We start from the raw sequence: 12,089 nt of genomic DNA, 5'->3' as shown, positions 1-12,089 counted from the left end.
TTTCAGGTGAAGTCCACGCCCTGCAGCTGACGCAATGGCGAGGCCTGATTTCCTATCTCAGCGATCTCCAGTCACAGGATCAGGTTTTATTTCCCCATCCTCCTCCCTCTTTTGCCTCTTACCCAAGAAAAGTTTGTTCTTTCCCCTCTCGGAGGCTGTGGAGCTTTCTGCTCCTTTGGGGACCCCTGTGCGCCCCGTTAGGGCAGCATCTCTCCTTTCCTCCCATCCCTCCAGGGTATGGTTCCTCTCCGAGGCAAAGCTGCCTCCCACCATGCCCTGGTACAAAGCGGCTCCCGGACCCCCTGGTCCCCAGGAGCACTCGAGGGAAGGCAGCACCCCTCATCCTGCTGCCCATCCGCTCCAGCCACGGCTGCCCTTCCGCGGCAGGTGAAGAGATCTCGCCTTGTCCCTTCCCACCCTCCCAGGGGCGTCAGGAGCTCGCAGTAATTAATGTTTGCCAGGTGCTCAGAGATCCTCAGATGAAAAGTGCAATGGGAGGGGGAAGGATGATTAATTTATTATTATTATTACAGTTTAATGCTTTCCCCGCAGACAGTGTGCCAGGGCTGAGCAGGGGGTGAGTCACGCTGATATGTGGGACATCCCCCTTTGTGTGTCTCTCCTACCTTTGTTTTTCATGCTTAGCCCATTTTCTTGGCAGTTTCCCCCTCCTTAGCTGGAGCTGACCCCAGGGCCCGGGGCCGTGCTCGGGATTCATGTGGGCTCAGGGCGCTGGCTCGCAGATTGCAGGTTGGAGATCTGGCAGCGCTGCGCTCCTCCTCCTGCTCCTGCTCGGGGAGTCTATTAGGCAAATGCTCTTGCCCTATTTCTGTAATTTTGTTTGATTTCTGTTTCGTCAAGGGAGGCACCCGGAGGCCTCGGGGCCTGGGCGGCAGGAGCAGACAATCCACGCTTTCTTTCCCTTTCCTTCTCTTCTGCTCCTTCCTTCTCAATTCAGTTTCAATCACATTATTGGCACATGGCGCCCACAAAGCGTTGCCAAAGCGGCTGTGCCGAGTCTCGGTGCGCGGGTGGGGCTCTGCCGGGATCGCTTCTGCCATTCACTATTCCTTGGCGTCACTCAAACAGGTTGACCCCAGCTCCCCACCATGTGGCTGCTGCTCGTCCAGGCACTCCACAAACGCTGCTCATCTCCTGACCGCTGCCCAGAGGGAACGACTGCGCCAGGCGCGGGCCGTACGGCAGCGAACGCACGCTGCGCGTCCGCGGGGGCCCAGAAGACTTAGGGGGAAGGAGTGGCAGGGGTTTGAACGCACTAACAATTAGTTACAATTTACTACAGCGATTACAGCGCAGCCTGGGGACTTCAGGGCGAGGAGGCAAGGGGATAGTCCTACCCAGGCATCGCATCCAACAGGGAAGGTACCTGGCACCGAAGAGCGGGCGCTGTGCCTGCAGAGCCAGCAAACGGCACCCTGAGCCAGCCCCCACGGAGCCCCCGAGCCCCAGCCCGGCACACCAGGCACTGCGATGGCCTCGGAGGCACCGGGAAACCGCTGCCCCAGGGCAGGTCCCAGGCTGGGCAAGACCCGTTCCTGCAGAGCACGGGGCAAACACAAAACAAAAAGGCAATTTCTGCCTAGGGGAGCTGCAAGCCAGCTTGTGCTCCTGCACACACACGCTCGGATGCGAGCAAAAACACGAGGCACACGTCACGTGCACACATGCACGTTCACACCTAAGCGTGCAAACACGGGTCCTGTGTCTGGCTCCTGCAGCACACCGGCGTGACGCCTGCCTGGGCACCAGGCCAGGGCTGGATTGTCACGGATGTTTGAGCAGAGACTGTCCTGCCCTGGACATATGTGGAAGGCTTGATGCCATGGGGATGGCAAGTAGCTCTGGGTAGAGAGGAGCTCCTACCCTACTTACTGCCCAGGGTAACGACTCGCTCCGCCAGGAACTGTCCCCTGGAACGGGCTGGGTCACACCAGCAGACAGGGAAAGGCTTCCAACATGCAGCCCAGCGAGCAGCAGAGATGGGACAGGCTGGATTTTACAGGACTCTCATGCTGCGGAGTAGCGATGGTCTCCGTAAACTCACTCTGGATTTGACCCAGCTTGGGCAGGAGCGAGAGGCAGGCAGGAGGGAAGGCAGAGGGAGCCTGGCACGTCTTCTGCTCTGCTCTCCCTGCCCCGTCACAGGCAGAGGCTGTCAGCCCTGCTCCCAGGGGGGCAGTGAGGCAGGTACAGAGGGATGCTGGGGACTGTCCCCAACGGAGCAGGCGGGACGGACACTCAGTTGTTAGAAGTGACAGCAAGGAAGTGAGGGGAGATGATGGAGGAGGTAAGAAATGGGCAGCAAGAGCAGAGAAAGGAGACCCCGGACTGCAAACAGCGGGGACTGACTGTGACCCCTCCTCAGGGATGTGACAGCAGCATCCCCACTGCAGTGACAGGGCGGGCAGGCAAAGCGTCCCCTCGCGCGTGGGACACAGTGACAAGCACACGCGGAGCTGCCCATGACCGCGTGGGCTGGCCCTGCTGGCGCACCGAGGCTGCCCGGGCACCGCCGGCGCTGGCACGGGGGACACGCGAACACGCATGCAAGGGACTGAGCCAGCCCAGGTACCGCCAACACCACGTGTGCACACACACGGGCAGGGACACGCGTGCCTGTGCACAAGGATGTGTGTGCGGTGAGGCGGCACACGGACACCTCACCGTGCAGCGGCAGCCAGGCCCCGGAGGAAGCGCGGCCGCGGCCCCCGGGGAGCCCTGGCAGAGGGCCGGGGGTGCGGGGAGCAGCGGCGGGCGGTAAGTGTGAGGCAGACGCAGCGATTGCATTACTGAAGGAGCCCGGGCTGGCAGTGCCGAGCTATCGTCCCCGTAATCCTGTTAGCCAGCAATCTCCATTCCGAAAGAGCTTCATTTCTTTGTGAATATTTGTAAACTAGATATCTAATGGAAAATTATAGGAAAATTATAGTGAAATTCATGACGAAGAAATCCGATTAGCCCTAATTCAATTATGCCATCTTAGCCCACACAGCACATTTCCCATTTTTTTCCCATAAATACCAATGCCAGGGGTCCGGGTAATCAAATAAAATTGAAAATCATCTTCCCATTAAATTCAATTAGCTGCAATTTCTAAAGCCTATCAGAGATTTTAATTACTAAATTATAAAATTCTCCAATGCTAAATTGAAACTAAAAAAATTGCACATCCTTGTATTTCAGAAGAAAAAAACCTAGCAGAAACCTTGAAAAATACCCTTCTCCTCCCATCAGCACCCACGTGAGCACGGGTCTGGGCAGGCTTCACCAGAGAAATGATTGTGGAGGGACATGAACCAGGCCTAGGGAAGAAGGGGGCTACCTCTGAGGGAAAGAGCTCGGATATCAGCTGAGATTAAAACCCAAAATCCAGCTCTAATTACAACTCAGTTGGGTTGAAAGAGGAAAGGGGAGAGGCTGGCGATCTCAGCAGCACCTTCGCTCCCTTTTCCCACACGAGCTCCTCAGTTCTAGCTGCTTCCCTGCACCTCGGCGCTGCTCTGCCAGCGACTGGTGACAAGCCACCGCGCTCCTGTAGCCACCACGCTCCTGTAGCCAGTGTAACAGCCGAGACTCTCTAGGAGTTGAAACGAGTTTTGCCTGCAAACGGGCTCCGTGAGGCCGTCCCTCGAGTCTCAGTGTGCCAAACCCAGGGCAGGAGAGCTGGTGATGCCCAGAGGGAAGCAGGAGGGCAGATGGTAGCTTTGTGCTTCTGATAAAGCTTCTTGAATAATAGCCATGCAAGCCTGGTCCTGACACCGAATTAAGGGAAGCTGGAGCCCTCAGCAAACTGATTTAGCTTGAAGCACTACTTCAGCGAACCCGTGGGACGTTCCAGAGGAGGGGGCCGTGATCACCCTTCCCTGATAGCGCAGGGAACTCTCCGAGTTCACAGAGGCACTGGGCAGGCAAGCCCAGCCCTAAACTGTTCTTTATTCAACAGCCCAAGCGAGCAGGCAAATGGGGACCCAACAAAGCCTGTGCCTACAGATGCTCTCTTCCAGCCCTGCTCCTCGGGGACCAGGACAGCACGGCAACGTGTCGAGGGGCAATTAACTGTGTGAACAAGCAGTGGGAGGAGAAGTGAAGCTCAGCTCTCCTGTCACAACACCGGACCCTCCACAAGGCAGTGAGCGAGGATTTTCCGACACCGCTTTTATGCCAAAGAGCCCTTTCGCGTGGTACCCTAAAGGGTTTATTCAGGCGCTAACATAAACGAAGCCAGTTCCTAACGCATTTCACAGCTTTAACGAGGTGCTCAGGCTGCCCCGAACCAGGCCGATACTCGGTTTAATTTACTGGGCGCCCGAAAGTTGCCAGCAGGGAGTTGCCCGCAAACAGAACAACAACAAAAAAGTTAATGATCTGGGCTTTTTCTTTAATAAATAGGCAAACTGGCTGAGCCGGATTGTTGGCTGGGATTCGTCTCCCCTTTATCACCCTGGAGCTTCTGTGACACATTCTCCAAATCATCAGCATTTTGCAATTTGAGGTCGTTACCAAATACTATTTTTTTGCCAAGGAAGGGAGAAAAATAAATTAATAATTAAGGAGCCCAAGCAGGGAGAGGCTGTGGGTTGGATGGCGCTGCCACCTCCGCGGGGATTGCTCAGGCACCTGGCAGCCCGCCCAGTGCGCACCTCGGTCGCCAGCTCACCCTGGAATGTGGGGCTGGCACCCAAGTGCTACTTGATTTTACTACGAATTAATCAAAGTCTCTTCTGCAAACGTCTAACACTAAATCACCACTGGCTGAGCATCAAATGCAATTCCCCTGTTCCAGGGATTCGGCGCAAGGAGATTACCAGCTCCAGGTGAAGAGCTGAAGGGGGTTTCCTCTCTGCGCATCTCCTGGTACTCTGAGGCATCAGCCTCTCCCAGCTGGAAGGAGAATAGATTTCCTGCAACTCTTCTCCCGCTCACAGCAGGTAACCGCACAGACGTTCAAGATACGCTGGGATAAATCTGTCTGTGCTGCCTGACTGGCGTGTACTTACACCAGAGAGGAATTTGACTTGACTGCGAGCCGATACAGACGGCAGAGGACTGTATTTGTAGCGTGTGCGTGCCTGCACCCCTACGTTGCGTAGCTGTGGATGCATCTATGTGCCCGAGGACGCACAGAGATGCGACCTGCGGGCTCCTGCGTGGGTACGGCTGTCTGCACACGCGTGAGCACGGCCTCGTGGCACCGCGTGGGCACGCGGCCGCCCGTGTGCGCAGGGCTGCGCGGTCAGACGCTGTGTGGCTGTCCGCAGCCAGAGGTTCACAGGCTTCCTCTGCAGGCATTCTTGCCGGGTCGATGTGTGCACGCCTCATTTGTCACCGAACGTTCAGCACCGAGCACCCTCCTCGCCCCGGCCGCCCCCCAGACAGCGGTGTGCTGCGGCTCACGCTCGGGATGGCAACAGGACATGTACCCGCACCGCGCTGGAGACACTGCACTGCCCTGAGCCACGGGCGAGTTGTATTCCCCTCTCCACACTCTGCCTGTCTCAGAGCCCTCTCGTATTTTCAGTGCTCACTAGACCGTGAATTCACCTTCATACCAGTTACAGGGTTATTTAGCTTTTCCTGACGCCAATAACCACCAAACTTTCACTGGCAGCTCAGCTGTCTCCCAGGAGACACGAAGGGCTCCTCTCCCACCTGCCCCCGGTGCTCCCACCCACGCACGCCCACCGGGAGCACGGGGGACAGATCCCCAAGCAGGACACTGCCTAGGGACATTGCTCACCCGCCAGCACCAGGCTCTTACCTCCCCACATCTACACTGTGAGAAAGAGCAACAGAGCAGAAGAGTTATAAACTGGATGGAGAGAGTGAAATAGAGGAGAGGGAGACAGAGAGACAGAGAGAAAAGGAAAAGGGTGATAAAGCAAAACCGGTACAAACAGAGGAGGAAAAACACCCAGGACAACAGAGAAAGGAGCAGGGAGGGAGGCAGGAGTGCAGGGACGTACCGTGGCGTTTTGCCCCTGCACACCCCACAAGACTCTCCAGCGCTTGACACTAACATATTCTACAGCCCTCCCTGAAATCTTCGGGATCAACTAGACAGCACCTGTGCAGCAGCTGGACTAGCTGTGCGTGGGCTGGGACGCTGCCGAGGAGTAACGAGGATGATCTGCCTGGATGGGAAACACTGTGCTCCCCACCGGGGTGCCCGAAGGCCGTGGGAGTGCAGGAACCCCCAAACGAGAGGGTGAGACCTGTGTGCAGGGCCATGCCCAAGGAAGGTCAGCAGCCTGTCCCTCTTACTGGTCCTGTCACGAGGAAACCCTCTCTGCTCTCCCTCGCTGGCCCAGAGCCACCGCTGCCACTCACCTCCCACTGGCTTGGGGCCATCTTTGCCTGTTCCCCTGCTGCAGCCCTGTAAGGCGCCTTTTCGCCAGCTCTCCCCTCCACTGCCACAGCACCCGACTCTTGGCATCACGTCTTTGGCCCAAGGCCTTGCTGCTCACCCCTGGCCACGTGGCCTTGCTCCCCAGTCTCCTGGGCTTTCCCATTCTGAGTGAACATTTCCCAGCTAAAGCAAGTGCTGCAGCAACATTTCACTCTGAAACCAAGCGTGTGCCGACAGCGAGTGGCACCCCCGGGAGCTCCTTCCTGGCCCCCCGGGCTGTGTGGTGCCTCTTCCCACCCGCGCTGCCCACCCCAGGGCCTGGCCCAAGCTGTGCCTGCAGCACTTCACCCTTCCCACCCGTCCCACCATGCCTGTCCCACCTCCTGTCCCACACAGCCCTTGGAGCAGGCTGGCCCCTAGCCCAGGGGACAAAATCCCCCATCCTTTGGCCCAGGGATTTCATCTCTCTGCTGCTGTAACAGAGAGCTCGAAGCGGGCGCTTTGTTATCTTACCACAGCTGTGGGCCTGGGATAAAACTCAAACACGACTCCTCTTCTCGGAGCGTGCAACTATACACTCCTGCACGCACGGGGTGTGCACAGGCACATTGAACGGGATAGCACAGGCCTGTGAAGGGAGCTGGGGGGGACAGAGCTCTTGTCCCTGTGGCAATTGTAGCTGCCCTTACCTAACACCAGAGCCCGTAACACAGACGGGGCTGCAAGAACCCAACGGGACGAGAACGGGAAGGACCAAAGCAGCAGCTCTGGCACCAGCTCATCCCAGCCACTCTCCCCTGTCCTCAAGCTTCCTCGGGACGGCTCCTGCCGCTGGAGTTCAGCTGGATTCGCGTGGCCACCCTGCAAAGGCACATCTGGGGAAACACGGCAGAGACACCCCGGCCGCCTCGCCAGCCCCGGGAGCACACCCCAGCCTCCTGCCTTCCCCATATCGCCATTAAAAAAAAGCTCTGTGCAAACAATAGATCAATAGAGCCCCCGCCTCTTCGGAAGGAAAACAAACACCCGGATCACCGCAAATTAGAGAATGTTTCGCTTCACTTCATCCAAACAGGCTGACAATTTTTTTGGGTTGTTGCCACGGCGACAGAATAACACAGCGTTCAGCCTGTTGCAGAACAATCAATTAAGTTAATGCCTCCGAGTGCCTGTTTACTCTTCCATTTAGGAGGTGCTGCTCTCGCTCGCTCTCTTTCTCTCTTGCTTGTTTTAAATCTCTCATCCTTTGCTTCCTGCTCCTATTCCTTCTCTATTTAACCTAAAATAAAGTCCCTTCCCTCAACTACCTCCTGGCTTGTAAGGAGCCTCCCACTTTTCCAAATGACCACCTGGAATAAAGTTTTTTCCTCTCTTTGGCTCCTGTCATTTCTCCTTTCTTCCTGGAAAAACAAAGAGAGCCTGGGGATTTACCTTTACCTCTCATGATACAGCCCTGTCCCCTCCTCCTGGTGCGCTCAGGAACTTGCACAGTTTCTAAAGGTCCCCAGGGCAGACTGGGCCACCTTCTAAAGCAGCAGGAGTAACTCTGCTTTTACCAAGATGATGTAACTCTTGAGCTAGAGACCTATGAAGTGATCACAAACACTTCCACTATTGCTATTTTTTACACTGTGAGCCATAACCATAAATGAAGACCTCTCTTGTGCTAAGGCAACTACAGAAGGGCCTCGCACGGGTCTAGGTCCCATCCTATGGTCCACGTCAAATGAAACTTGCAAATACTTGCTGAAATCACTTTGGCTTAAGCAAAACTCAGCTCGGTGCTCCGAGCATTGTGCTGAAATGCTGGGATGCTTTAAGGGGGCACCATTACCAGAAGGTTGTGGCAGACCCACCTCTGCAGCCCTTTAAAACAAACGAACGCCAAAGCACCTCTGGGCTCTGGCGCTGACTGCCAGCGGGACGCCAGGCCTCTAACAGCCTCGCGTGCTCTTGCCACTCATCTCGTGGGCTTGTTTCCTGCCTCGCAGGCAGCGTCAGCACTGACGCTCGGCCGTGCAGCCCCACTGCCTGGCTGCAGCCACTCTCCCATCCCTGCCCAGCGAGCAGAGATAACAGCCCCGGCTCTCCCCGCCGCTCTCCTGCAGCCTCTGCAGCACGTTACAGGGCGCCGAAATCACAGCTCTGCCATCCTGGGGGGGAAATAAGCCACCAGGGAGTGAAAGGATTTATCCAAGGCCAAGCCTGAGATATAATTCAGGGCTTCTGCCTCCTGATCTCTCTGCACCCTGGTGCTGTCTTCCTCATGAGCACAGTATTCCTGTGCTTTTATCTTTGAAACCCCAGGAAAAGTGTCCACCTCCCTCATATCCTCATACACTGAAATTAAAGGAAAAGGCAAAGGCAAGCACGATGTGGAAACATGCAGATTCCACGCTGCTGTCTTCTCATCCTGCCACTAGCAACAAGTGCCTAAACACAAAGCGTACATCAATGTAGTGTTGAACAGATGGAATAAAACTGTAGACGGACGGAGAGGGGAGAGGGGGGCCCAGACCCAAGGAAAAATTACAGGAATAGGGTCAAATACGACATCTCCCCCCTGCTCCCCAGGCTGGATCCTTTCCAAAGGACCCTGTTCTCCCAAGGTAACGCTGCCAGCCTGCTCGCTGGGCAGCGGCGAGGCTGGGTGTGCGCGGGCTGCGGGACAGCGCGCTGCCTCTCCCCCTCCCCGAGCAGAAGTTGTCAGCAGAACCTGTTGGAGCAGGGGCTCGTTGACTGCTGCCTGTCCATTACAGCCCAGATTATAAGCATATTGCACAGTGCTCTCTGCACGGTGCTGGGGAAATCCAATACGCTGAAAGGTTAATGCAATCAATTAGGGTGACAAGGAAGTAGAGTAAAGCCTTCCGAGTAGATGAAAGGGAGAGAGAGATGGAGACAGAGGAAAGCAAAGAGAAGTGGGGGGCGGGGGGGAAGGAGCAAAGAAAGACGAGTAGGAGGAGGAGGAAGGTGGTGTACAGGGCTCAGCAAGCCATGGGGAAGCAAAAGCTGGGGAGAAAGAGGCAACAGGAGGGACAGAGAGAACTTCCTCTGGCTGTCCCTGCACTCTGGGTACAGAGAAAGGTGGGGATGAACTTGCAGCATCTCTCTGTAAACCTCCCAGCTACACACTGGCCATCACCACCGGCCGCTTGCCCGCATCTCTCCCCTGGTGTCGCGAGGAATTTTTCTTTTGGTCTGGCTGTGTGGGAGCTCAGCCCTGCCCGTCTTGGCAGCACCTGTAAAAGAGGTGAGATCTCTCCTCTCGTACTCTTCCAGCCTCCATCCACGTGTGCCAAGCTGGGCTGTCCTGCAAGGCCGGAGGACAAACCCCAGCCAAACCCCAGAGGCAGTGGCACTCAGCCCGCCAGCCCAGCACGGAGATCCCAGTGTCACAACGTGCATCCCGCTGCTCCGTCCCGCAGCGCACAGGCCTTTCCCCAGGGCACCCGGCTCAGGGGAGAGCCCTGTCCTTCCCCTCCGCCCCCGAGCCGCTGCTGCAGGCCAGCTGAGCTCCTGCTCTCTGACCCGAGCCGTGCACTACTTCATTAACCTGGGCTGACAGGTCAGCGAGTGCAGCCCCTTCCTACCACGGCTCCTGCTCGCGCACGGCTTGGCCTACGAGAACGTGACACCAGCTCATTAGGACAAATTATTACTCTATAACCCCTGCCGCAATGTCCCTTAATATGCCTATTTAGCAAGAGACAAGTCCTGGTGGGCTCCTCGGCATTAAAACAACCTCACAAATCACCAGAGGCACGAGCATGGTGATCTCCGCTGCCGGGGGTGGAGGACAGGGCACGTGCCCAGGTTTCAGTACAACGAGGTGATGTTCCCCGGCTGAAATCCACTGCAAAAGTATTCTGGGATGCCCACGCTGGGCCTGCTTCGCTCTGCCTTATCCCTGCCTGCCTCTGCCCACCAGCACCACCATCAGCACCATGTTCCACAGGAGACCTACGAGATTCAAACGTTTCCTCTGTTTCCCTGTGATACACGTGCAGTCAGCGCCTGCCTTCACAAATTCGGCCGCAACACTAACCCTGCTCGCCAGCCTCTGGCAGGTTAACCAGCAAAGCCAGAGCAAGTCTGGCAGTGGATGCTGCTGGCAGGCACCGCGTGCTGCCTCCCCACGAAGGGCTGTGCTAAGCTCCGGCGGAGTCAGCCCCTCGCACGTGAAAGCAGCGGGCTCGCACCTCGCGGGTAGAGCAGGGCTGCGGGCTGGGGGGGGCGAGCCCAGAGATGGCAGAACCACCGCAATTTAGGGCACAGGGAGTGAGATGTCACAGGGGCAACAGAAACGTGGGCAAATGTGAGAGGAAGGCTGCTACCGAGCAGGAACAGGGAGCGTGAGGACATCAACCTCCAGCCTGACCTGTACAAGAGGGAAAAGGGAGAAAGAAAACAGTGGTTCATATAACAGAGCCAAAGAGGGGTGAGAGAGAGGGGCAGCAGGGCCGTACCGGGCAGGAGAGAGTCAGGAGGAAAAGTAACGGGAAGAAGAAAGAGAACAAAGTGTGATGCTGGGCAGAGGAGGGCAGAATGAGAGCACAGGGGCAGAGAAATGAGGGACCTGAGAGAAAGAGCGAGAGGGAGGAAAAGGAGGAGAAAAGAGCAAGAATAGCCACGCAGCGAGGAGCACGCGGGCGAGGCCGAGCGCTGTAACCAGGGCTGTGAAGCATGAAAAGGGAAGAATCTGCCTGTTCCTTTCAGCGCTCGGAGCATGGCGCTCGGTGCTGACCTACACTGTGCCCGGCTGTGATCACGTTTTCAGGGCCACTGCCTGCCGATCCCAAACAATGATGGGGAGCCTTTGAAGTCAGAGAAAGAAGCCGCAATGTGAACTGGGGACTGACTTTTTTTTTTTCTTTTTTTTTTTTTTCACCCCCCCATTTTTTTAAGGGTGGGGGGAAGAAGGGAGGAAAAGGAAGGGCTGAAGTGGTGGGGGGAAGGTTGGGGGAGAGGTTGCAAGGACAAAACAGAGAGTTGCTCTCGGTGGGGTGCCCCGAAACGAGAGAGACAAAAAGAAAACAAACAGTTTATGAGTAGGGCACATGCTGCCTGTGTCTGCATGCCCCGCGCTGCCGGCCCCCCGCGCTCCCAGGGAGGCTTCTGTTCCCCAGCGATGATGGATGGACGCGCAGGGCCATTCAGGCCTGCCATGTTCCAGCACCGGTATTTACATAACACTGTCCTTCCACCGGTCACCTCTGACACTGCCCAGCCCGGCTTGGGGCCCCCTCCCACCCCAGCCAGCCCGGGCCCCTCCGACACCGCTCGGACTCAGCCTATGAGCTCCCTGACGCGGGGGCTCAGGGGTCCCCACTGCTGCAGGGATGCTCTGAGCGCAGACACGCCGCAGCGAGTGCTCCTGGCACCTCCGAGGTGATGTCGCACAGGGCGAGGAGCAAAGGGAGAGGCTGGACTCGGCGGTGCTGCAGAGGGTACAGCGCTGAGAGGCGGGGAAGAGAGTGGGAACTCTTCGGGTGACACACAAGGCAGCCCCGTGGTCCCCCTGGGGCCATGAGGAGGAGGCAAGGACAGCAGGAATTGCCTCGGTGTGGCAGGGACTCCTCAGTGACCATCACCGGCATGGGGACCCTTCTAGCCAGCACATGGAGACAAGGCTTTAAAAGAAGCAATCACCTTTCATTTCCCTGGTCTCTAGGCTCTACCTCTTATCAGGCACAGACTAAGTGACCGTCCAGCTCTAGGA

General features: G+C 56.9%; 1 protein-coding gene across 10 annotated transcripts in view; it reads right to left on the bottom strand.

Annotated features, from left to right (window-relative positions):
• CASZ1 (castor zinc finger 1) overlaps nucleotides 1–12,089 on the bottom strand; it is a 233,935-nt gene that overhangs the window by 92,720 nt on the left and 129,126 nt on the right. The gene's annotated exons all lie outside the window — the stretch shown is intronic.

The sequence above is a fragment of the Nyctibius grandis genome, chromosome 17, assembly GCF_013368605.1.
Source record: "Nyctibius grandis isolate bNycGra1 chromosome 17, bNycGra1.pri, whole genome shotgun sequence".
Lineage (NCBI taxonomy): Eukaryota > Metazoa > Chordata > Aves > Nyctibiiformes > Nyctibiidae > Nyctibius > Nyctibius grandis.
Note: the sequence above shows the minus strand (reverse complement) of the source record. Positions and strands in the feature narration are given on the sequence as shown.